General features: G+C 38.5%; 1 long non-coding RNA gene across 4 annotated transcripts in view; it reads left to right on the top strand.

Moving 5' to 3' along the window:
• LOC118147258 (uncharacterized) overlaps positions 1-27,387 on the top strand; it is a 100,594-nt gene that overhangs the window by 3,904 nt on the left and 69,303 nt on the right. For 3 of the 4 annotated variants that reach the window (XR_004733463.3, XR_008476248.2, XR_013526066.1), the window contains exon 2: positions 25,267-25,313. This is a non-coding gene — a long non-coding RNA (uncharacterized LOC118147258). Of the gene's footprint in view, positions 1-1,209; positions 1,317-25,266; positions 25,314-27,387 lie in introns of all 4 variants that reach the window. The other variant, XR_013526067.1, reaches the window with a different exon arrangement.

Raw genomic sequence — 27,387 nt, 5'->3', positions numbered from 1 at the left:
ACTATGGACACCCAGCAGCACAAACAGCTTATGGAAAAGCAGCCAGACTGGTTTCCACATGAGTCCCTGACCCTACTGCTCCTCACGGACCAGGCCTCCCAACCTGGGACTCTAGTTACCCCCTACCTGGACTCTCAGGCCAGCAGCAGCTCTGCACTTTCCTGGAACAGATGCTCAGAGAGAAAGCCAGGCTGCCATTTGTGCTGCTTTACAGCCCTCCCTTCTGTTGCCCTCCGGCTCAGGAGGGTGCACAGTGATTAGGGAGTGTCAGAGACCCCCCCCCACCCGCCACACATCACCTTACAGAAAAGTAGTCAGACCTAAACTTTTTAGCAATGGGGATTCTAATTGATATTAAAACCTCTCTTGGTTGAGGTCCTTCCAAATAGACCTACCAAAATCCTTTCTGTTGTCCCCCCAATTTCAGGTATGTCTAAGTCTCTTTCCTCTCAGGCACTTAAAACATAACATTAAAGAAAGCTACGCTATTTAATAATAAGTCCTAGTGCCTCTGCCACCACTATATTATAAGATATTTTTATGTCAAATCACTCTGTCAAATTGAGAGGAGTGTCTTCTTTAAGGAGCTCTAGAATTTTTTTCTTTATTCTGTTTTTCTGTGGCCTCTAGTTTTATCTAATTAGGTCATTTAGAACCACCTCTGAGCCTTATCTTTGGCAGATCACCCTCTATTCTTTATTCATTGACAGAATAACCTTTACTTGAAAAAGAGAAAAACTACAAACGTCAGCATTAACATCAAGATCCATAATTAAGTTGATGCTAAAAAATTCCCTTTAGTGCCTCAAACCATTTCCACTTGGTTTATACAAATACAACCCTGGCATTTTAGTTTTCATCTCCACCTTGCCCTTAGACTTTGACAGGACGTCACTGTATTTTGAACAGCCAGCCAAAGCTTCTCCCCTGACATGTCATGAGCTAGGGCAAAGACAAGTCTGGACAAGCTGGATGTCTTAGATGGAAGCAAAGGGAACATTTCTTCCTTTTCCTCATTAAATTTACTTTATAGCCTCATTCTTCCCCAGTTGTGGCTGGAAACATCCACTAGGCCTCTAAGCTTCTGACTTCTTCTTAAAATGTAAACCACAGATGTATAGAACTAGATTAACTATAAATGTTTATTACCTATTATTGCTTCATGTGTGTGCATTTTTATTGCATTATATTTTATCTATTTGTTTATAGTTCAAGATAATAACCCAACAACCCAGCCAACTCAGGAACTAGAACACTGTCAAGAGGTTACTTCTACTCCAAATCTACCTCCTTGCTTGGGTGCCCAACCCCCAGAGGTTAGCATGACCCTGAATTATATGCTTCTTATTCCTTTGTCTCCTCTTTATAGTGTAGAATGCAACGCATTCATGAACAATATACTGCTTAGTTTTACTTTCTTTAATCTTATAAGAAAATATAGTAAACTATAGGTAGTCCTTTAAAACATGCTTGCCCCTTGATGGTATATAACTGTAATTCAACTTTATTATTAAATGTACCTGTATTTTATTCATTTTCATGGTTATATAATATTCTACTCAGCAAAATACTACAAACAATTTTTAAATTTTTTTTTGAGACGGAGTTTTACTCTTGTTACCCAGGCTGGAGTGCAATGGCGCCATCTCGGCTCACCACAACCTCCACCCCTGGGTTCAGGCAATTCTCCTGCCTCACCCTCCTGAGTAGCTGGGATTACAGGCACGCGCCACCATGCCCAGCTAATTTTTTTGTATTTTGAGTAGAGACGGGTTTCAACATGTTGACCAGAATGGTCTCGATCTCTTGACCTCGTGATCCACCCGCCTGGCCTCCCAAAGTGCTGGGATTACAGGCTTGAGCCACTGCGCCAGGCCTATTTTCTATCAATAAGTATTTGTATTGTTGAGTTGCTTTTGCTATTTTGAACAATGTTGCTATTTTTAGAAGCATAAAATTTACTAAAAATTAGATAGATGAAAGTATTTTTTTACTCCTAAGAATTAAAGAACCGAGTCCAATAAAAGTGATAACATTCCAAAATATTACTTGATTTCAAATTGATTCCCTCCTTTAGCTGAGGCCATTTGGGGTCCAAAATCCTGCAGTAAGGCAAAAGCACCAGGTCGGTTTTGTTAATATTTCTTGCTCTAACTCCTTCCCCACTTGCTGGAGGCTGCTTCAGAACCCAGAGGCAGAGGAAGCATGAGCATAATCTCATGATGCTGATACAATTGTAATTTATATAATTACTGCTTTTTTCTTGATCTTTTTCTTTTTGTAAATCTCCTAGGTAGCTCACATGGTTTTCACAGAGATTCTTCTGCTGAAGAATGCCTGGCTAAACACTCTGACCACTAACAGGCTTTTTTGGACACCCCCGCTTCTCAGCCCATGGGCTTCCCCTAGACTTCCCTTCTGCCGGGGTTTCTTGGCTCCTATGGACTGGCATCTTAGATGAGATCCCCAAAAAGACAATTTCAGGTCAGCTCTGGGGCCAGACTCTAGAATACACGCATATTGGCTTCTCCATTGATGGGAACGAAGCAGCTTGCTCATAAGGCACTTACATTTCCTACCTTCTCTCTCCCCACTAATGCCCAGATAACCCAACCTTTTGTTATCTGGCCCCCTCCCAGCAAAATGAAACAGAAGTGTCTGTTCTTCAGATTTGAAAAATGCATATACAGCTCTCTTGAGCTGTTTTGTTGTTGCCTTTTCACTTGGCTTAATGTAAGAAGCCTTCAGCCTCCTCTGTCATCATGAAAGAAGAGAAGAATGTTTTCAATACTGTAACAGCTCTCCCCATACAAAGTCTGTCTCCCAAATCTAATTGGAAATCCTTGTGTAACTGGGAAGTGGTTGTTTGGCTTGTGCAGGGAGAACTTATTCTACAGTCTCCTGGCATGTTCTTCATAGGCGTTCTAGCTCCTTATTTTAAGATAAGAGTGTGTCTGACACCTCAGGTATTAAGGTCTCTACTAAAATTTCAAGACCTAAAGTGTCTCACTTGAATATCCTGTTACACTTGCAACCTAAAAGGCTTTTTAGCAAATTAAGGAATTTGAGTTCTGCTTTGACTTCTACCATATCCATTGAAGGAAAGAAAAAGTCTTAACTAAGACTCCAAACATCAATTACAGGGGTCAGTGACTCCTGCCTAAGTGGGTGAGAATTATCTAGGAACAGAGGAGGATCTGTTGTCTATAACTGCAGTCAACTCAAGTCAACCAGATGTGGAGAATTACCAATCAATAAAGAAGACTAGACAGCTTATTCCATTGTCCTAAACTCTCACCAAACAGGGAAGCAGTGAAAGGTGGCAGAAGCAGATAAGGAATTCCCGAACCTGATACAAAGGAGAAGTGAGGCAGGAGGAGGCATGTAAGAAGAAAATTGAGAAGAGAAATATACCTGGAATAAGCACAGATGTATATGCCTATTTTTGCATATGTCTGAGTTTAAAAAGCCAGAGATGGAATAGACCCTGCTTATCCTGTAACCCAGTTACAGTAACTGGCTTCTTGCCTTGTTGAAATCTTCACTTTATCCAAGTTCTGATAAATGCGGTTTTGCCCTCCAGGCTTGAGTTTCTGTTTTTAGTGGGTGGTCTTGCTGGTAATCCAGTGTGGTCAGGGCTGGAGTCTCACTTGGCCCTCTACCCCTCTCCAGGCACTAGCATCCTTAAGAAATTGTGTTTCTCTGGTAGGAATTTTTACTATCAGCTTCTGCTTTGTTATAATGCCACTCTCTGCTTGACTTCCAAGATCTCTATCTTAGCCCACCACTTTTCTTTATTGAACATTTCTCAAAATGACAATATACTTTTCCTACTTGCCTAGCCATTTTTCTCTTGTTTGCTTACTCTCCAACGATGGGTATAGTTGGTCGTCAAATTTCAGTCATCACATATAAGCCATCCTGCTGGCAGACCAGTCTTAAATACGTGGCATCCTAAAGGATGCATTCAACTTTTATTACTTTATGTATTTATTTGTTCTTTAACTCCACAAACATTTATGGAGCATATACTGTGTGTCAGGCACTGTTCTAGAGATTGGAAATGTATCAGTAGAAAAAAAAAATCTCGTTCTCATGAAGATTGTATTCTGAAGGGAATATAGTCAATATGAAACAAAACAAATAAGTATGTAATATACCTAATAATGCTAAATACAATAAAAAATATGAAGGTGAATGTGGAAAAGAGAGGCCTAGAGAGGTGGTGGTAGGCCTTCAGGATATACGTAGGTTCATGGAACATTGCTGGGAATGCTGTTTCTTTAACATAATATTTCTTACAACATCATTGTGAGAACATAATGGGCATTCCTAATAAAACATGTATGTACAAAAGCCATTTCCATTGTGATTCCATCTCCACTGCGCCCCCCCTCCGCCAAACTCCCTTCCAATGTGTTCTCTCAAATCCATGACCCATCATCAACAAAATCTAATTCCTTTCTAAATGTTGCCTTCATTTTTCATGCATTCCAACTGAAGCCTGGTTCTGCTTGGCTCTGGGATATTCCTTCACCAACGACCCCCAGATGATGGCTGTTTTTTCCCCTCAGTGTTCCTGCCACATGGCCTGGCATGTAATAGGAACGCTGTAAAAACTGTTTTTGAATGAATGCCTTAAACTTTTCATTTTCAGAACAGAAGGGATATAGATCATGTGAATTGACCTTCTGGTTACAACTGATTGGATTGTGTCATGTACCTCCCCAAACTGGGGCAATATTTCTCTTTGGAATTTTAAGACAGGCATACAGTTGTAGTGTGCAGCCAACCCAGAGGGTCACGTAGGCCTCTAGGTTCCATAGACTATCATTTTAAGGCAGCTTTGTGAAGGCAGATGAGTAAGTAGAGAGCTTCCCTATGGAGAAAAAATAAGCAGAAGCAAATTAGAGACAGGAGATCACATGGTGTGAAAGAGGGTGAAAGCGAAGGCTTGATGACTATCCATTTTACAGAAGGACTAGCTGTGGTTCCTGAAATTCATCTCCTTGACTTGAAATTCTCCTATCCTGAAAATACAATGATGCTGTTAATGATTTCTGTTCTGTGGCAACTGAACAGTGCTGCTTGAGTTAGAGTACCCCTCTTGTGAGTTGACTGTTTATATCAGCATTCATAGCAGGCTTATATCAACTAAACAGAATGCTTCTATTTTTCAAAGCCCTGATGGCAACTATGGCACTAACCTTTAAGCCTCTACCTTTTTACCTTCATTTTTTTCTTTACAGAATGTGCTGTCTCTAAGAGAACAAGGGTCAGCAAACATTTTCTGTAAAGGGCCAGATAGTACATTTTTAATTAAGGCTTTGTAGACCATTCTGTCAATTCCAACTACTCAATTTTGCTATTGTAGCCCGAAAGCTCCACAGACAGAGTGTAAGCAAATGGAATTGGTTGTGTTCCAATAAAACAGGCTCAGGATTAGGCTGCCTGCCTTAAATGCTGACTTTGGCATTAATTATCTGTGTGACCCAGGACAAGTTAGTTAACTTCTCTGTATATCTTTGGTATATTCATCAGTAAAATGGGGGTAATATCAGTATGCATATTATTCTTGTAGAATCATTGTGAAGTTTAAATGTAATAATATTTATAGAGATTCTGGCAAATTGACCAAGCACCAGTAATCGTAAATTGCTATCACTGATCTTTTTTTTGACCAAAGTTTCACTCTTGTTGCCCAGGCTGGAGTGCAATGGTATGATCTCAACTCACTGCAACCTCCATCTCCTGGGTTCAAGTGATTCTCCTGCCTCAGCCTCCCGAGTAGCTGGGATTAAAGGCATGCACCACCACACTCAGCTAATTTTGTATTTTTAGTAGAGACGGGGTTTCTCCATGTTAGTTAGGCTGGTCTTGAACTCTCGACCTCAGGTGATCTGCCCACCTGGGCCTCCCAAAGTGCTGTGATTATAGGCATGAGCCACAGCACCTGGCTTATGTTAGCACTGATCTTTTTTTATTTTTTATTTTTTGAGATGGAGTTTCGCTCTTGTTACCCAGGCTGGAGTGCAATGGCGCGATCTCGGCTCACCGCAACCTCTGCCTCCTGGGTTCAAACAATTCTCCTGCCTCAGCCTCCTGAGTAGCTGGGATTACAGGCACGCGCCACCATGCCTAGCTTATCTTTTGTATTTTTAGTCGAGACAGGGTTTCACCATGTTGACCAGGATGGTCTCGATCTCTTGACCTCGTGATCCACCCGCCTTGGCCTCCCAAAGTGCTGGGATTACAGGCGTGAGCCACTGTGCCCGGCCCGTTAGCACTGATCTTAAACGATCTCCATTTCTTTACCCATCAACTTTTCCCCCAATATTCTTATTTTCTCATCAATTCTAGTGTATTGTTTCCAGAAGCATATGTTCCATGGCACATGAATTGTTAGTAAGTCACAGAAAGTGCTTCAAAGTCAGGTCAGATTGGGAATTTCTAGACTAAATAATGTTAAATCATTCCCCTCTATGCCTTTACTTGGGATGAAACATGGGAGAATTTCTCAGTCATCTAGATTGTGTTATTTTAATATGGGAATATGGTCCCTAACAGTTTCCAGGATTATTTAAACATAACCCCTAAACTTGTGTACTTCAGAGCATACTTTGGAAAATGCTGTCCCAATGTTGTTCATGGACAACACTCATCACTTTAGGGTGGTGTGCTATTCCTACTGGCACACTGGTTCCTGCCTTTGACATACTTGCTTGCTCCCTGATTCCTGAAACTATATGCTCATTCCCTGATCTCTGTCAGAGTATGTCCTTCTGCTTCTTCTAACGGAAGTGTTACTTCGTTGTTTCTCAATGTCATTTGCTGCATTTTCTATGCCTGCCCATCCATTAAGGTCTTACCCTTTCTCATCTTCTCCTCCACAATTTTATTCACGCTCAGAATTCTAATCTGTACTTAAGATTTCCACATCTACCTTTCTAGTCCAGACTTTTCTTCTGATCCCAGACCATATATCCAGCTGCCTGCTAAGACATACTGATATATTCAAAGCCAAACTCAATATCTTTGACTGAGGACTTGATAGTCTATCTCTGCTAGTAGCACTGCCACCACTGAAGCAAAATTCTAACAGTAATCCCCAAATTGTTCCTTCTAATTCAACTCCTGCCTTCCATCAGGAGTCATTGCTGTGCATTCTGTCTCCTTAACTGTTCCCCTTGTCCTCCTCTCCTCTCTTCTCTATTTCTCTACCTATGACTTTTTCCACCTTTCCACCTCCAGAAATGTGTTCTTTACCCTATTGATTATTATAAATTCATATCTGATCCTATTATCTCTTCAAGTAGCTCCAGATTTGCTACATGATATAGTTCAATATACTCAGCATGGTACTCAATCTGCCACTATACTCTTAACATTCATTCAACAGAACTCTCCATGTACCGCATCCAGTTTCTACAGTGCACCTTTCTTCTGTCCCATTTTCTAAAATTACCTCTCCACCTGCTCCCAAAACAGCTTCTTAGTTTGTGTTTTCTAGAAGCAGACTCTCAAACAAGAATTCCTATGGTCAAATATATACAAATATATAAAAGGGGAATAGCAAATTAAAAGACGGCTAAGTGCCCTGTCTAGCTCAATCTCCTAAATTATCTCCACCTATCATTGTCTTTGAGCAATTTTGCAACTTTGCAAGTTGTAGAAAACGTAGTAATGCAAATGATTCTTATCAGTACACAACAAGGTTATATCCAGTAGAATGCAATCGAATATTTTTCTGTAGGTATTCACCAGTTCTGCCAGTTTTGCATCTATTTGTAAATTTATTTCATGGCATCTGTGTGCTGTAGTTTGCATCTGGCATCTCCTGCAGTAGTTTGAACTCTCCATTGAATAAGGTTGACATCTTTAGCAAATAGAATTACAAGATGTCCAGTTATATTTAAAGTTTAAACAAGTTTTAGCATAAATATAGTCTCACAAAATACTTGGGATGTACTCATACTGAAAATTTTAAGTTGTTTATCTGCCTCTGGCAGTTCTATCTTTGATTCAATTGTGACATCAGACAAGTTCCCTTATTAATAAATGAAATAAAATTTTTGAGTGTAAATTAGTTCAACCATGGTGGAAGACAGTGTGGCGATTCCTCAAGGACCTAGAAATAGAAATTCCATTTGACCCAGCAATCCCATTACTGGGTATATATCCAAAGGATCATAAATCGTTTTACTATAAGGACACATGCACATGAATGTTCCTTGCAGCACAATTTACAATAGCAAAGACCTGGAACCAACCCAAATGCCTATCGATAATAGACTGGACAGGGAAAATGTGGCACATATACATCATGGAATATTATGCAGCCATCAAAAAACGATGAGTTCATGTCCTTTGTAGGGACATGGATGAACCCAGAAACCATCATTCTCAGCAAACTTACACAAGATCAGAAAATCAAACACCGCATGTTCTCACTCATAGATGAGTGTTGAACAATGAGAACACATGGACACAGGGAGGGGAGCACTACACACTGGGGTCTGTTGGTGGGAAATAGGGGAGGGACAGCAGGAAGTGGGGAGTTGGGAAGAGATAGCAGGGGGAGAAATGCCAGATATAGGTGATGGGGAGGAAGGCAGCAAATCACACTGCCATGTGTGTACCTATGCAACTATCTTGCATGTTCTTCACATGTACCCAAAACCTAAAATGCAATAAAAAATTTTTTTTGATATGTATTCATTGACTTGATAGTCTTGATTTTACATTTTAAAAAATGTCCCTTTAACAACATGCAACTAGTTTCTTTGGAAAGCAGGGGAGTAAGAAAGTGAGACAGGGGAGGGAAGTCAGCTGGTAAATGTACATTTTAAATCCAGTTACCACTGTGAGTAACGGGAGCTTGCTGTCCATGGAGAATTCCCAAGCACACCTCAGAGTTATGTCATCCATGGGTGAAAGTATGATAGTTATTCACCAACTCCTATTCCAAACACTCCAGCCTAGACCTTTCTCCTGATCATAGACCATATATCTACTGAAGGCTGCTTGGGAGTGAGAAACTTCCAGCATGTCCAGCCTGTTGCGACAGTGACCAAAAAAACAGCTCTAATGACATTTGAGCCAATTTGCACTAATGTTATCCGAAAAAAAAAAAAAAACCCTGGGCAGGCCATCAACAGCTTCAGCTGTATTAGGCAAATATACACATTCCTCAATATAACCAAAAATACGACCATAATCAACACTTGTAATTTTATGTTGCCTTAGCATTCATTTTGAGTATAGGTTAACCATCTCCTACCAAAAGCAGGGCTTAGTCATCCTTAATATAGCTCCTAGCTCTCTGCCTCCTCCTAGTATCTCAAATGTGGTCCAAATATCTTCTCTATATAATTGCTTCCTGGTAACTGCTTCTCTATGGGACATATAGATACAACATACCAGACTTACCCCTTGACCCCTCCATGCTGCATAGACTGTGTGGATATGCTACAGTGACCACTAATAAGTTATAGTGTCACTTATGAGAAGGACTCATGTCTGCTTCTTCTAAACTCCCTAATTAGAACTACCCATGGGAAACCTGCTTGGGTAACAGCCTGAACCCCAGTATAGGCCTTAGCTAACAGGTCTGTCTCTTTCTGGGTCCCAGCTGCTGGTTCAGCATAGTGCTTCCACAATCTGATTATCAGCTCTCACCAGTACCCCTCTTCTCTTACTGACCTGTAAGAAATAAACTACTTTTGCTGTTTCATGTATTTTGTTGAACTGCTTACTCTGGCCTCACTTGAGCAACACACCTGAATCTAACTTCTTTCTTGTTCAGGGTTCTCCTAGAGAGTGGCTATCTTGGTGGAAACAAACTTGACACAGGTCAGATAAGAGACACAAGGGGCCAGGCATGGTGACTCCCACCTGTAATCCCAGCATTTTGGGAGGCTGAGATGGGTAGATCGCCTGAGTTCAGGAGTTCAAGACCAGCCTGGCCAACATGGTGAAATCCCAATGCTACTAAATAATAATAATAATAATAAAATTTTAAAAAACTTGCTGGGTGTGGTGGTGCATGCCTGTATTTCCAGCTACTCAGGAGGCTGTGGCAGGAGAATTGCTTGAACCTGGGAGGCAGAGGTTGCAGTATGCGGAGATCGTGTCATTGCACTCCAGCCTGGGCAATGAGAAAACTCCATCTAAAAAAAAACCTACAAGGGCATCTGCCAGTATAAATAAATAAATTTACTACAAGAGGAACATTTCCCTGGTCTTGGGTCAGATGTTTGGGCATTAGGCCATCTGCCAGGACAGAAGAGCATCCTGAGAAAGGCACAGAGTAAACATCTAGAGCCACATTCCCTGGAGCCCCATCAGGGTAGGGATAGAGTTTACAGCCACTCTCTATAGAGAGACCTAAAGACCAAATTTTTAAAAAATATATAATAGCCACCTTCTTTATGATACGTTTGTTAATTCCCAAAAGTGATGAACAGTTCTTGCCTTTATGAGCTCATCGTCCTTCATAAAGACTACTCTAATAAAATCTTTGACAAACATTACACTTATTTTTCTCAACATGTATAACTTCTCCAAATAGATTAAACTTCTGGGGAATAGAGATTAAGTTTTCTTAGTATATATAGCCCCAGTTCCTGGTGGGTAATCTAGAGAGTATTGAATAAATTGGGTGAATGAATTTGCACTGATTTGGGAGAAGAGGAAAATTGAAGAAGACTTCAGCAAAAAGTAATATCTAAGCAAGTTTTGAAGGATAATAAAGCATCCACCAAGATACAGCAGTCACTTCAGGCAAAGAAATCATTATAAGCAAATAATGAAGAGAGTGGATTTATATTTAAGAAAATGTTTGTTCTTTTGGGTAGCAAACATTTCTCATATCCTCTATATGTTGGATGCTTTTTCTCTCTTGTGCCTGAAGCATTTTAGATGTCTAAGTTCTAAGGTTTTTAGAAAGAATGACAGAGCTCTACTGTGATGGTCTTTACCACAGCTTCTCCCAGAGTAAATGTAATCCAAAAGCAGCAGTAAATATTTCAGATGAAGCAATTCAGCCTTTAGAGGTACTAACACTGCTGTCATCCCCCTCCAAAAAGGCCATAATTACATTGTACATCCTATGCCATTAAAATTTTCACACCACTTTTGTGGGTGCTATATATACAAACTAAAAAAGTCATTCTCAGTCCCTTCAGGAAAGAGACACACACACACACACACACACACACACACACACACACACACACGCGCGCAAATATTCTTCCCTTTGATCCTGGTATAATATTAGTGTTTTCAACAAATAAAATGGCTTATTTTGTCAACCTCATAATGAAAGCCTGAATACTTCTGTCACTCATTCCTGGGGTTTACATTTTTCATATTTAAAAGTTGAGAGATGAAAAATAAAAAGAGCTAACTGGATTGGCAATTAAAAAATGCAATAATCTGTGAGTAATTGAATAAGTATGGTAACTAAGATTACTAAATCTTGTTTTTTTTTACTGAAAACAATTTTGGTAAAAAATCAAGAAATGTTAATTGGAGAATTTCTTAAATTACAGAATTTAAGATTTATGAAATACCTTAATTACACAGAGTAAAGGAAAGACAATGTGTTTCTACCCTGTGAAAGACGCAATGGTGAAATTGGAGGACTTTCTGGTTTAGCTTACCAGGTCCTTTGATTGTTAGGACCATTGAGCACACCAGGTCCTTTTATAGTCAGATTTGACCAGAAGAATAAGATAGGAAGACAAGACTTTGTGGGACTGACAGGAACAAAATAACAAATCAGCGAATGGTCTTTAAGGCGTTAATCATTGATCTAATGAACTTAATATAGAACTGTGACAAATCCAGTCTTAATTGAGGAAGCATTCAAGTCCAGTGAAGGGAAATAGTGTGTTTGTGTATGAGCCTAAGTGTGTTCGCTGGTGGCAGTTAAGTTCTGATGAAGAACTGTATTATGGATCTGATAGATTCATTCATTTTAGAGCTCATCTCCAGTCAGTAGACATTGTTCAGCCTGCACATCCAAGGTATGGGAATTACAAGTGGCTGTGGTAGGATTTATTTGGGGCTTTGGAAAGATCTTAGTTATCGGAGTCAAAGTGTGCTGGAATATAGGATCCCTCTTTTTTCCCCCTATTTCTGTATGACTTTAGATGACCTTCCTATTCTCTTTCAACTTCAATTTGCTTATCTATCAAATGGAGATTCTAATAGATTATTATGTCTTATGGGATCATGTGAGTATTAAATCACTGTGTTTGAGTATTATAGCACAGTGTTTGGAAAACTGTAAGTGCGCAATTATTATTATTCTTTTCTTTCTGTTTCTCTGAGTCCTAGAAAATTTAGGCATATGAAAAATAATATTGATGTGGTCATTTAAAAAGGGAATTTTGGAATCTATGGCTATCTGAAGTTCTCTGTAAGAGTGGACTATAATAAGCTTCTAACCTTTAACAGCAGGATTAATTTTATACTTGATCCACATATAAAGGTTGGAAATGACAAAAATGTTGCCTTCCCAGGCCAGAATTAGATTAGAAGCTGGGGGCTGAGACTGCTAGAAAAAAAGGTGAATGTCTAGAGGGACGTCTTAGAAAGTCAAGAATGCTTGGATTACTAGTCTCTTTATATTAAATATTGAATGCAGAAACAAAATACTATTTAAAGGGTAACCAAATGAAAAAAAAATTTCTTTGTTTTATTATTTGGAGAAAACTATTGGATTTAAATGGAAGTAAATTATAATGGTTTTTTACTTACTTTTTTGGCAAACTGAATCAAAAGAAGACACTCTCAAATGATTTCAAGCAAACATATAGAAAGAACCTCTTTAAAAACAGCATTGTGGGCCAGGCACGGTGGCTCCTGCCTATAATCTGAGCACTTTAAGAGGCTGAGGTGGGTGGATCATTTGAGGTCAGGAGTTTGAGGCCAGCCTGGCCATTGTGGTGAAACTGCATCTCTATCAAAAATACAAAAAGTAGCTCAGTGTGATGCCTCATGCCTATAATTCCAGCTACTCAGGAGGCTGAGGCAGGAGAATCACTTGAACCTTGGAGATGGAGGTTGCAGTGAGCCTAGATGGTACCACTGCACTCCAGCCTGGGCAACAGAGTGAGACTCTGTCTCAATAAAAGTAAATAAACAAAGAGCATTGAAAACACTGCTCAGTTCAGATTCTCCTTCTGGACATATTCTTTCTACAGACGTTCCACTGAGATGAATTTCCATTCATCCACTGCCTAAACAAATGTAATTTCCTGGGTGAGATATGGTGTGCTGCACAAATACTTCCGCTGTTCTGGGAAAGCTGAGGTGCCTATCAGAATCTTAAAAGTGGAAGGCACCACCAAAGACGCCTAAATCTTATTTTCAGCACTCAATCTTTCCCTCCCTTCTATAGTCAAAATTGTTATTTTTTGGTAGTTTTATCTAATGTTAAGGAATACAAGCAATGAACAAAAGTGAATGGGAGTAAAAACGCAGGAGCCATTTTACAATTCATCAAGGTAAGAGTAACATCACTAAGTATTAAAAATACTATGTATAAGATGTAAATTGCTCTATAGTCATAAATATAATGCATGAAATATATAATTGGAAAAACAAATAGATGACAAATACCTAGAAATACCGAGAGAATCAAGAGTCTCAAAATAGTAGATATACTTTATGTGCAGAATAAAGCAATTTTAATAACGCAAAATTTTTATGTACATGTGGCAATGTTAGTTTATGTAAAACCAACATAAAAATTTGGCTTATTCACTACTCTTATTAAAAGTGAAAAGTTTCTATTATTCAGTATGAACAACCAACAAACACTTTATCACAGCTGAAGGGATAACTACAAGCATAACCTCATTTTATTATGCTTTGCTTTATTGTACTTTACAGTTATTGAACTTTTTACAGATTGAAGGTTTATGTCAAATCTGCCTCAAGCAAGTCTATCGGTGGCATGTGTCCAACGGCATGTGCTCATTTTGTGCCTCTGTGCACCATGTTGACAATTCTCACAATATTTCGAACTTTATTATTATTATTTATTATTACATATGTTATGGTGACCTGTGATGAGTGATCTTTGATGTTACTATCGTAATTGTGTTGGAGTGCAATGAACAGTGCCCCTATGGCAAACTTAATAAATATCATGTGTGCTCTGGTTGCTCCACTGACCAGCCATTCTGCCATCTCTCTCTCCCCTCGGGCCTCCCTACATCCTGAGATACAACAATGTTGAAATTAGGCCAGTTGATAACTATACAATGGCTTCAAAATGTTCATGTGAAAGAAAGAGTCCAGGTGTCTCACTTGAAATCAGAAGCTGAAAGTGATTGAAGTCAGTGAGAAAGGCATGTCAAAACTGAGATTGCCAAAAACTAGGCCTTTTACACCAAATAGCCAAGTTGTGAATGCAAAGGAAAATCTCTTGAATGAAATACAGTGCTGCTCCAGTGAACACACAAATAAGAAAGCAAAACAACCTTACTGCTGATATGGAGGCAGTTTCAGGAGTCTTGATAGAAGATTACACCAGCCATAACATTCCCTTAAGCCAAGCCTAACCCAGAGCAAGGACCTAACTTGCTTCAAGTATATGAAGGCTAAGAGAGGTGAGGAAGCTGCAGAGGAGAAGTTTGGCAGTATAGGCTTATGAAGTTTGAGGAAAGAAGCCATCTCCATAATATAAAGGTGCAAAGTGAAGCAGCAAGTGCTGAGGTAGAACTTCAGCAAGTTATCAAGAAGATTTAGCTAAGATAATTGATGAAGCTGGTTACATTAAACAACAGATTTTCAATGTAGACAAAACAGCTTTCTATTGGAAGAAGATGCTGCCATGTAGTGCTTTCTTTTTTTAAAAAAAAAAAAGATGGGGTTTTACCATGATGGCCAGGCTGGTCTTGAACTCCTGACCTCAGGTGATCCACCCACCTCGGCCTCCCAAAGTGCTAGGATTACAGGCATGAGCCACCGTGCCCAGCCGCCATCTAGGACTTTCATAGCTAGAGAGAAGAAGTCAATGCCTGGCTTCAAAGCCTCAAAAGACAAGCAGGCTGACTCTCTTGTCAGGGGCTAACGCAGCTGGTGACTTTAAATTGAAGCTAACGCTCAATTTTCACAAGCCAATGCTGACGGTGATGTACAGAGATTAGTGTTTTCATCCATGCCAACACAACATCCATTCTGCAGTCTAGGCATCAGGAATAATTCTGAGTTTCAAGTCTTATTTAAGAAATACATTTCTCAAAGGTATAGTTGCCATAGATACTGATTCCTCTAATGGATTGAGGCAATGTAAATTGAAAATCTGAAAAAAATTCACTATTTTAGATGTCATTAAAAACATTTTTGATTCATGGGAGGAGGTCAAAAGAAACTAACAGGAGTTTGGAAGTTCATCTCAACCCTCTTGGCTGACTTTAAGGTGTTCAAGACTTCAGTGTAAGAAGTAATTACATGTGTCGTGGAAAATAGCAAGAGAAATAGAATTAGAAGTGAATCCTGAAGATGTTTCTGAATTGCAGCAATCTCATGATTAAACTTGAACACCGGATTTTTTTCTTTGCGATGAGAAAGTGGTTTATTGAGACGGAATCCACTCTTGGTGTAGACGTCATGAACATTGTTGAAATGACATCAAAGGATTTAGAATATCACATAAACTTAGTTGGTAAAGCAGTGGTAAGGTTTGAGAGGACTAACTCCAATTTTGAAAGTTCTACTGTGCACACATTACAGATAAATCTTTCCTGAAAGGATGAGTCAAATTAATACAGCACATTTTATTGTTGTCTTATTTTAAGAAATTGACACAGCCACCTCAAGTTTCAGCAACCACCACCTTGATCAGTCAGCAGCCATCATCATCAGGGCAAGACCCTCCACCAGCAAAAATATTACAATTCAACTGAAGGCTTAGATGATTGTTAGCATTTTTAGCAATAAAGTGTTTTTAAATTAAGGTTTGCATGTTGTTTTATAGACATAATGCTATTGTGTGCTTAATAACCTTTCTCACTGACTTCAATCATTTCTAGCTTTTAATTTAAAGTGAGAGACCTATGACTTTTCCTTTCATGTGAACACTTTGAGGCCATTGTAGGGTTATCAGTTGGCCTAATTTCAATAGTGTGTGCAATATTGTGGCTAGTAGCATTATCTGTTTACACACTGGGAAGAAGAAAAATTTGTGTGACTCACTTTATTGCAATATTTGTTTTATTAGGGTGGTCTGGAACTGAAACTGCAATATTTCCAAGATTCGCCTGTAGTCATTTACATATCTTTCATTCCACTTCACTTTATAAAAATGTGTACTGTCAGGTTTTAAGCATAACATGCAGTTTTAGCAACCCATATGGATTTTAATGAGATCTGTTATTAAATGACAGCTACAGAGAATTTAATTTATAGAAATGTTAGTATCTTAAGATTAGAGAGAAGTGATTTATCAGAAAATAATTGAATTTCAGGAAAATGGTTGTATTAATCATTGAGATTAGAAAATATTTTAAATCATGTCCCAGATATGTGGAACAGGGGAGTCTTTAAGAAATTAAAATTAACGATTTAAATTAAACCAAACAAGATATTGGATTTGCTGGTGCTCCAATCTATGTTCAAAAGACAAAATAAGGCACATGAGAAGATATTGGCTACTCTGGCTCATTGGCTATCTATAGTTCATTAAAAATTAAATTATTCTGAGCCATGTGAAAGGCCTAAAGAAATGTGACATGGGATGTATAGACACTTTGCTATCACCATGAAATGACTAGGATTAACTAAAATATAATTAATCTGTCAAAGTTTGCCCTATCATATTTTTCAATTTTGACCAGCCTTCATATTCTAGAATAGATGCAACCTATCAAAATTGACTCTCAAATGAATTCTGCTGCCTCACTTTCTTCCAAATTAGAGGTGTATTCTTACAAGATAAGGAGGAGAAGAAAAACAGGAGAAAGAAGAAAGATGAGAAGCAAGAAGGAAGACTAAAAGGAGGAAGAGAAGACAAGGGAGAAAGAGAAAGTGCAAGGAAATGGAGAAAGGGGCTTTAATCATAATCCTGAAAGACACATATCCAAACACCATAATCCTGAATGTTTAAATCACAAAAGATCAGAATCCCTAAAGATCTAAGTCCCTGAAGTCTTACATTTCTAGCATCTAAGGTCTATAAAATCACAATCACAGGAGCATTGAATCACGTTAGGCAGAACTATTACCTTGCTGTCTTTATTTGGAATTAAGTATGGCTTAGGAACATGTGATGTTCTCACAAGTGGGAGCTAAACAGTGAGTACACATAACCATAAAGATGGGGGCAATAGACACCACAGACTACTAGAGGGGAAGGGAGGAAAGGGGGCATGGGTTGAACAACTACCAATTGGGTGTTATCCTAACTACCTTAGTGAGAGGATTTGTATCCCAGACCTCAGCATCATGCAATATACCCATGCAACAAGCCTGCACATGTACCCCTTTATTTAAAATAAAAGTTGAAATTATATTTTAAAAAATGATGTGTATGGGTGCCAAGTTGACAAGGGGTGAATGTGTGGACTTAATTTAGGTGTCAGTTTTGACTGGATTAAGGAATGCCTACAAAGGTGTTTCCAAGAGGAGATTACTGTGAGTCAGAGCGATCTAGCGGGGAAGATCTGCCCTCAGTACTGGTGAGCGCTATCCCATCTATTGGCGGTCTGGAGAGAACAAAAACAGAAGGGAAATTGGTCTCTCTCTGAGAGCCGAGACAGAGTTTTCTTCTGCTGCCGTGGACATCAGAACTCCAGGCTTTCTTGGCCTTTGCAGGACTTTTACCAGCAGCCTCCAGGGGTCCTGAGGCTTTCAGGTTTAGACTGAGTTCTACCATCAGGTTCCCTGATTCTCATTGTAAAAACATTGAAAATTCCTCAATAAATGCAGAGAGATTCTTTTTGTACATCTTCATGTGTGAAAGATAAAATTTCTCAAGATCTCAGCTCTTTAGACAACTACATATGTGGTGCTGACAAATCTTAGAAAACTTGGATTGTTTGTCATGTATTTCAGATAACCACAGTTATAAAGCTGAGTGTGTAAGATTAGCAACTGCAGTGATATCCATTTACATATTTTCCTTTTTGACCTATTTGTGAATACAGTTTGTCTGCTCATAACTGTTATACTCGTTCTACTATCATTAGTGTACTTGTTTATGTTTGCAAATATATGTAAGCTATTATTATTTATTTTATTGTGTAAGTGGCCTATGAAGTGTTCTGTCATGTTTTTATATATTTCTCAATCAAGTCCCCTTTAAAAAATATATACAAATATCTTTTTAAAAATTGCTAAATTATTTTTCCAGAATAATATTTTTGAGCTTTTGAGCTTTTGGAATTTTAATGTCTGGGATTGTTAGGTTTGAAATTGTGTTTTTGGAGATTATAACCAGCTGTTAGAGAAAGAATAAGGAAAAGGAGGAGGAAGGTGAGAAAATGGAAAAAGATGCAGTAGGAGCAGGAGAAATAATGGCAGGGAAGAAAAAAGGAGTCAGGAAGGAAAGAGAAAAACAAGAAAAGACAGAATAAAATGACAGAATGAGATGAAAGAAAAAGAAAGAGAAGCAATAAAGGAAGAAAGGAAGGAGAAAATTAAAAAAGGAAGTGAGGAAAAAAGGAAAAAAGAAAAGGAGGGACAGAAAAAATGAAGAAAGAAAAAAAAGGAAGGAAGGGCAGGAGAGGGAAGGAAGAGGAAGGGAAAGAAAAAGGGAAGAAACAAAAGAGGAAGATTCAAAGTATGTGCAGCCCTGCTGCAAGCTGATGTTGTTTTTGGCCTCTAAAGCTTCCTATGGTTGATGTATCAATCAAGTTCTCCATTAATTTAGAACAGTTTCTGGATACCAGTGTCCTCCCTTCACAATATATCCTCTTTTAACAACTCTTGCCATTCAAAAACTTTTACCTTAACATGGAAACCATGACTTCATCATCATCTTCAAAGTTTGTGTTCCTTTTTTTACTTCTACTGGAATATAGCCTTATATGTGCTCCCTGGATAATGGATACAACTGCCTAATGCATAAGAATACTCCATGTGCCCAACACATAAGAAATCTGTGTGTGTGTGTGTGTGTGTGTGTGAGAGAGAGAGAGAGAGAGAGAGAGAGAGAGAGAGAAGGATATAGCTGAGACTAAATGATTATAAAATTTTTAAAAATAATTTGTTTTAGAATTTGTCAAAATGAGATTTTTATGCTAAATTGAGCTCAACTTTTTTTTAAATATGAAAAGAAACTTGAATCTCCTCAGTCTTCTTTCAGCTGCAGAAACGGGGAGTAACCTAATTCTCTTCTGCTGCTCAAGAAGCAGGCCGAATTCAGATGTGCAGTAACCCCTCATTGAGGGCTTCCATGTCAAACACTATACGGGACATTGTAACAAGGATCCTAAGGCAGCTCTAGACGTCAGGGCTTCCTCTATGCATGATTCCCAGGGCGCATTTCCCTTGTGAGTTTCTGTGCCTGACATCTCTAGTCTCAACGCACATGCATGTGATCCTATCTACTCAGAAACAGCCCCTAGTCTCAAGATTGCAATGTGATGGGCTAAGTGCTGGAATAGAGATAGGACAAAACCACTCAAGAGGTGAAAGTGGTCCTAGAAAGATGGTAGTGTCTGAGAGGAGTCATAGGGACTCATGACATTGAATTTAGCCAAGGATAAGAGAAGGGCAGGCTATTATACCAAAGGGAAACAGCAACCTTTAATGATATGAAGAAGCAAACAATAACATTTCTGAAGTTCAGATATTCCACATTTTTCTGGCTACTCCCAAGAAATCAGATCTAACTGTACTGAGGCAAAGGAAAAAAAGAGCTGAATAGTGGATGCCCCATGACATGGGGCACACGTCTCCAATTTGTTCCAATGGTCGACTCTACTCACTTTGCCTGGCCCAGCTCACATCTGTCATCTGCAGTATCCAAAGGAATTTTACTTTCTCATCCCTGGATTAACATGACAAGTCTAAACTCTTCAGTCTCGTATTCTTGCCCTCTCCCTGCAATGACCATTCCCTTCAGCAATAGAGAGAAGCTGCAGCTCTCACCATTTCCCAACAGAGTCCCAGGTATCCTGCTCAAGATATATTCCCTCTACAGCCTTTTACAGCCCTCACACATTTGTTGTTTCTCCCCATCTCTTCATTTAGAAGACTGTCTGCTTTTCTCAAATATATCTATACTTTAAAGACACACATCAAAGTTTTATATCTCCCATCAAGACTGTCAGATTAACCTCCATGTCAACTCTATAAGGTTTTGTCTAAATCATTTTAGCAAATAGAATTAGTTCAGGAAGTTTACCAAAATTTTACTAAAGTCATAGAGTTAGCAAGAGATAGAGGCAGGATTTGAATCCACAGGATCTGATTACAAAAGGCAACTCTGGCACTCACATGACAAACTAGAACACAGAGAAAAATATATCCACGCTTTTAGTTGCAGTTTGACTTCTTCCCTGGTTTTGGTATGTTTGCTTTTGCATTTCTATTGTTCCTTTTCAGAATGCTTCTAAATCCTTAAATTCCAAGAACTGAATCTATCGCTTTGTATATTCTGTATTACTTAGATATTGATTCAGAGTCAATTATTGTCATTTGACCATCAACTTTGATGGAGACATCCAGTGGAGCTTTTCCACATACACTAATCAAATCTGTAAGACACTGAGATACACATATTACTATTTGTACTTTTCAGACTTGGTCACTATTTAAATCATTATAGAGGGTAAAAGACTGAATATGAATATGGGGGTCCTAACATCAAGCTCTGAGTTCTTTCCATTAAAAAACTCATTGCTTAACATCATACTAGATACAGAAAGGACATTTCATTAATGCTTACTAGATGAATGAATAGTTTTAAAAAATAATTCAATGACAATGTAATAAAAGTCACCCAAGCAGAGATCTGTATTATGATAATACAAACTTCTTACAAATCAATCTATTATATGGTTATTATCATGAAGGGAATGCAAAACCATAGAATATTTTGAGAAGGAAATTAAGCAATGGTCCTTGAAAGATTAAATAGTATAGAAGTGCAGGACAGAATAAAACGGGAGCGATTAAATGGACAAAATGACAAAATGGACGGTTAGGAGACAGTTGTAGCTCAACTGTGATGCATTAAAGGAATGCCCTCACTACTGGTCAGAATTTTAAAGTGTATACTTCTCCCCATATAGCACGAATGCTCTGAATTAAAATTGAGACTAGCTATCTGCATATTTGTTTTCTTGTCATTTTAACCTATCACCACTCATGCATCCCCTGTGGAATTTGTAGACATTTTTAATTCCCCACAAGATAAAGTAGGACACGATGGAATAGACCATGTCTTACTAATCTTTGAATCCTTTAAGACAACATTATCCACACTGTGTCCCAATAAAGTTCAGAAATACAGCAGTAAAGTCAGGTGTGGTGGCTCATGCCTATAATCCCAGCACTTTGGGAGGCCAAAGCAGGTAGATTGCTTGAGTCCAGGAGTTTGAGACCATCCTAGACAAGATGGCAAAACCCTATCTCTACAAAAAAAAAAAAAAAAAAAAAAAAAAAAAAACAGAAAAATTAGCCAGGCATAGTGGTGCACACCTGTAGTTCCAGCTACTCAGGAGGCTGAGGTGGGAGAATCACCAGAGGGTAGAGAGGTTAAGGCTACAGTGAGCTGTGACTGCTCCACTGAACTTGAGCCTGGATGACAAAGTCAGACTCTCAGGTTCTCCAAAAAAGAAAGAAAGAAAACAACAAAAACAACAACAAAAAAGGAAATACTGTGGGAGGAAAAAGCATGTGTCTGGTATAGAATTTTTCAAAACTTTACTTTCCTAACATATCTTATGAATTTCGAAGAGGGAATATGATTTGCAGGTTTCCCCAAATTTTTAGGACCACAGTTTCCTATCCATACTCCTTCATGGGGGTGCTTATTCCCTAGGGATCAATTTCCCTGAGTACAGAAGACATAATATTGTTCAAAAGATTTCTCATAGTGCTACAATTGAAGGTGTCTTCTAAATGTTCATCAATGAAAGAATGCCTCTGTAAAAGTAATCACAATTTATGCTTTAATTATGTTGTTTTACAATCTCTCTGGAATTTCAGTATTGTCACTTATATTGTGATGTGTTTATACAACTTAATTGCCTCTACATTTGTTGACCCATGTCAACAAGGAGCACACAGCACATTGTCTCATATTGGATAGTATGTCTCTAAGCTTAGGTTCAGTTACTTTGTAGAAGCCAACATCCACAGGGTCTCAGCGGCTAAGATAACAAAGCCTTATTTCTTGCTTATGTCACTGGTCCTGTGCAGGTGGTCCATGGCTCTGGTCCACATTATCTCCATTCTGGGATCCAGCCTAAGGGAGCATATCTGAAACATGCCAGTCTCTTGACGAAAGGTAAAGAGAACATGGTGAACCCTCACAATGTGTTTTAAAGCTCATGCTCTGATGTGTAAGACATCACTTTCACTCATACTTCTTTGGACTAAGCAAGACACACAGCTAGACCCCTGTCACAGGAAGAGGGCAGCAAATAGTTTAACATAAAAAGATCCATCTACTATGCTAAGTTTTTATCTTCTACTAAAGCCCAGGTCTTCTGGGGAGGTAACAGAGTAAATTTTCAAATCGTCCTGGCTTAGACATTTAGCAAGCACAGTAAAGAATGCAATTATTACAGTTTTATTTTTTAATCCCATATTCTAATAGACACTCAAGCTTTCAGATTTACACTAGTATGAATTTCCTTTTAACGCGCTCTGTGTTTCTGCTTCTGGAACAAGAAAAGTCTCTCTCTTCTTCCCTCCTCTAAAGATACAGTAAATTTAGAGAATGATATATTACGCTTTTAAGTAGTGGTAAATACCCCCATTCTAATCAATTCCCTGATTGCAACACAATTGATGCTGATTAAAGATACAACAAACTAAAAATATTATTTGTCTGAGTAAAAGTATTTTAATCATGAACCTTAAATCGAACTGTTTATAATGTATGTCTGTTTACTCTGCAACAAAATGAGGATTATATATTCCATAAAAAGTCAGATAAACTGCGTTGAAAGTTTTATTTTATCACAACCATAAACTCTGTTCATATATTTACATATTGCTTGGGAATCACGAATCATCTGCTCACAACCTAGAATAATAATGATCATGGTGGTTGATAAAGTTTTTCAGCTGTACCTTGAATACACCATGACTCCACTGATGATCATAAACTTCCACCATTTTGTTCCATTTAATAAAAGTTACATTTTATCGACTAACATAAACTATTTCTTGTTTAGTAAATGTCTTAATTTATAAGGTCAATAGAATATATAAAAACAAATGAAAAAAACATGTAAACTCAAGTTTGTCATCATCATATAGATTCTTATTTTGTGTAATTAATAAAAGTTCTCCTTTAACCAGACCCCCCTAAAATTGTGTCATATAATCTGTAGTTTATGTACTAGGAGATGAGTTTTCAAACTCAAAATGAAGTGAGCTATAATTTGTAATTAAACATATATAGAGCACCTATTCATAAATTATTTTCTTAGTGTATAGAGCAAAGCAAATATAAGGGTATCCACAGAGCAATAAAACTCCCATCTAGTTAGCTTATGGTGTGTTTTCTCGAAAGGAAGGAAAAGCAACATAATTGGAACTATTATACCAAGGACTGAACATGACCATAATACACACTAGGAATGTAGTATGCACATGTCTATTATCCAAAATGTCTCCAGCTGTTCCAGCAAAAGTTTGAGGGAAATAGGCAATTATATAGATTCTGGGAGTCAGAATTTTTAGAAAGGAAAAAATTTAGATATTATCTGGGACCATTATGTTATCAAATAATAGAGATATCACCTCTCTTCATTTTATGTGACTGGCACATGTGAATGATACATAGAATACAATGAAAATGGTGCCCCCTGCAGCATGAAATCAGCAATATCACATCCACCTCTCATTTAATAAATTTGGAAACTAAGACCCACAGAGAGGAATCCTCTGCCCCGACCGCTCTGGAAGCCTACCTTTGACATAGGAAGGGTAAGTCCATGAAAATTTGGTGTTGACAAGTCCTCCATGCCATCTGAAATTCTGCAAGTATGATCTTGCATCTGTGTTGAAGGCTTGCTCATTTAGAATTGAATTGCTTTTTCCCATTATTTATTTATTCAGTATTCTAGAAACAAAGAAGAAAGCAAGTTTTGGTAGAGGAAATAAGTAGGATCTCCCAGGACTCAGTATCAGGAACAAGAGGTAAATTGCATCTGTGTAAGGCAGTAGTGGGAGGAGTCTAAACAGGAATGCGATGATACCCAAAGCAAATTAAACTTGTGCAGCACAGGCTATATTCATGCCTACTGCTAATCTCTCTTCCCTACTCTGCTGTTTGGATTTTTTATATTTTCTCCTAAAACTGAAATATTTGGTTTCTTCTTATGGTGTATGAAGAAGCATACAATGTGTATGAAATACCTACTCTGAGGCAAATTTTAGTCTGTTCTAATATAACTTTATTATTTAGTTGCATTGTACGGACACAAACTAATGTGGTACCAATCTAACAAAGAATGTGGACACATTTAATGCAAACAACACCAGAATCCATATGATCAAAAAAAAAAACAGGATTTAAGAAAAATAGGAGTGGATAAGAAAGACAAAATAACACTAATTTAAGTTAACACTATGAGCTATACATTTTATTGACCTTCTTGGCTTTTGTTGTTGTTATTCTTAATAAAAAAAAAACTGTCAATTTTTAGCTATGTACAAGGCACAGGACTATAAAACACATTTATCAGCTTCCTTTGAAACTAAGGTGTGGATGTGTGACTGAGTTCTGGTGTGTAAAATAGAAGTGGAAATGTTGTGTTACCACTCCTTAAAGATGCCCTAAAAAGAATGATAGTGTGTGCTGTTTGCACCTTTCTTCATTACCGTTTTTCCATACCGTTTTTCCAGATGTATTGGTTGAAGCCTGACAATGTGTCAGAGCAGTGAATTGAAACTGACCTGAGTCTCTGACATCTTCGCGGAGCCACATAGCAACCCTGGATCTCCTATTTCAGAACATTTTCCATGTAGTAAAAATAAACTTTTATCTCATTTAAGCTACATCATTGGAGGTTTTTGTTATCTGAAACTAAGCATAATCCTAACCGATATTCTCTTAATTTACAGATGCAAAACCTGGGAACAAAATAAGATACCTATTCAATCGCAAAGTGGTAAGAAGACTATTTATACAAAACCTATTTATGACTGCAAAATCTGTATTATTTTCCAGAGAATACACAACTTCTGGTTAGCATAAGAGTGATTAGAAATAGAATATAGGCCAAAGGCAATTGAAAAAAGGGGCCAGATTACAGTGTTTGAGGTCTGAAGTAATCACTCAAATCTTACTCTCTCAACATGGACCACAGCAAAATTTTTGCTAATCAGTAGTTACAGGTAATAAATGAGTAATGAGCAAAGTCAAGACTGATTCTTGGATTTTTATCCTCGATTGGCTAAGTAAATGGTGGTGGTGCTGTTTATACAGTTGGTAACTGATACAAAACCAACCCAATATTCAAGGTTCAGTTCTTGAGCCCTGTCAGCGTCCTTTGCTATGATACCTTCTCCACTTGGTGCTCTACCCGCCTATGGCTGAGCTGGTATCTAAGGTGCAAGACAAAGTCCTCTTTACATTTACCTCCAGTTTCCTCAAGCAGATGTAGTCTCTCCCAATAGCCACTATGGCTGGGGATGTGCTGAGTCTCATTTAAAGGCAGCAAGTGCCAGACTCATACCCAAGGACCATGGCATACTACCTGAGTATTGCTGCTGGTTATTCAGGGTCTAAAGCCTCTTTAGTCAGCAAGTAATGTCTCCTGCCAGGAGGAGGTTTTTCCCTTTGAGACAGTGAGTTCCCTTCTGGCTCACGGTGTGTTTATAAATATTATCCAGAAGCTAGGACCTAGAAAGGGAGCTTCATGACTCTGACTAGTGCCCTATCCTACTGTGGCAGAGCCGGTATTCAGGATGTGAGACAAAGTCCTCTTTACTTTACCCTCTCCTCTCCTCAGGTGGAAGCAAGGAAGCTTCTTTGGACCCATGAGCTATGCAGCCTGGGGTTGGGAGAGCAGTGGCATGAGCACTCCCTTAGCTGCCCCATCTGTTGTCTCTGTAGGTCACCACCCCACTGCCAAGTCCACAGACTCTGAGCCCAGTTCAGCAATAAGGCTCACCTAGGTGTTGCAATCCTTGTGACCTAAATTGCCTTTCAAGTTTATTTAGGGTGTCAGAGCCCTTTAGCCCAGAGTGGTGAGGCTTTCTGGAACTCAAATAGTGACCTGGGTGCTCTGAGTTGCCCACTGGATTGGGCAATTCCTCTCTGGCTATGGCTGGTTTAAATGCTCCCTTCATGGGTAGGTGTCAGCTGAGTTCACCCTGGTTTTGCTTTCTGCCATGACCGGGTAGCGCTAAGTTCAATATAATGTCTTACAATTGCTGCACTCTCCCCATCCCAAATGCACGACTTTCTCGACACCACACAGCCACTGCCAGAATGTTGGGGAAGGGTGGTGTCAGCGATTCAAGACTGCCTTTTCTACCCTCACTCTTTTATGCTTTTCTCAGTGATATAAAGTCAAAAACAGGTATTGTGAGTGCTCACCTGATTTTCAGTTCTTATGAAGGTTCCTTTTTGTGTAGGTAGTGGTTAAATTGGTGTCCTTGTAGGGGAGATGGTTGGTTGAGCCTTCTATTTTGGCAATCTTGCTACAACTACCATAATTTTGAAGAAATAAACATAAATAATATTTAAAGATTGGAACTAGTGAATATGAAAATATCTGTTATTCCTATTGGTGGCAAAGTCATAGTTATTGCTAAAGCTACTGTGGTTTATTGGCTACACATATATTTAAATGAAATGTTAAATTTTAATTACAAGTTAGAGAAAATAAAGTATAATTTTTTTCCCTTCCAAGTACATGGAACAAGTAAGATACCCTGCTCTATAAATGGAAGATGCTGACTTCAGTGAGCATCTTCTGATAGGAGCAGAAGACTTTTCCTGAGTCCAGGTTGCACAAAACCCATCACCCTTCACCTCTTTCTTCTTCTCCATTCTCATTCCATGTAAGGTAGGCTTCATCTTCTGGTTCTAGGGGAAGAGTATTTAACCCAAAATGACCAATAAAACTACCTGTGCCTCCTAAGAGCTTCCTCACTCTTTCCCATAGGATTTGATTATTAAAATTATCGCTGTTACTTTGTGATGTAGATGAATTAATCTTTTTAAAGATTAGAGTC

Source organism: Callithrix jacchus, chromosome 14, assembly GCF_049354715.1.
Source record: "Callithrix jacchus isolate 240 chromosome 14, calJac240_pri, whole genome shotgun sequence".
In the NCBI taxonomy this organism is placed as follows: Eukaryota; Metazoa; Chordata; class Mammalia; order Primates; family Cebidae; genus Callithrix; species Callithrix jacchus.
This window is presented reverse-complemented; position numbering and strand designations above follow the sequence as displayed.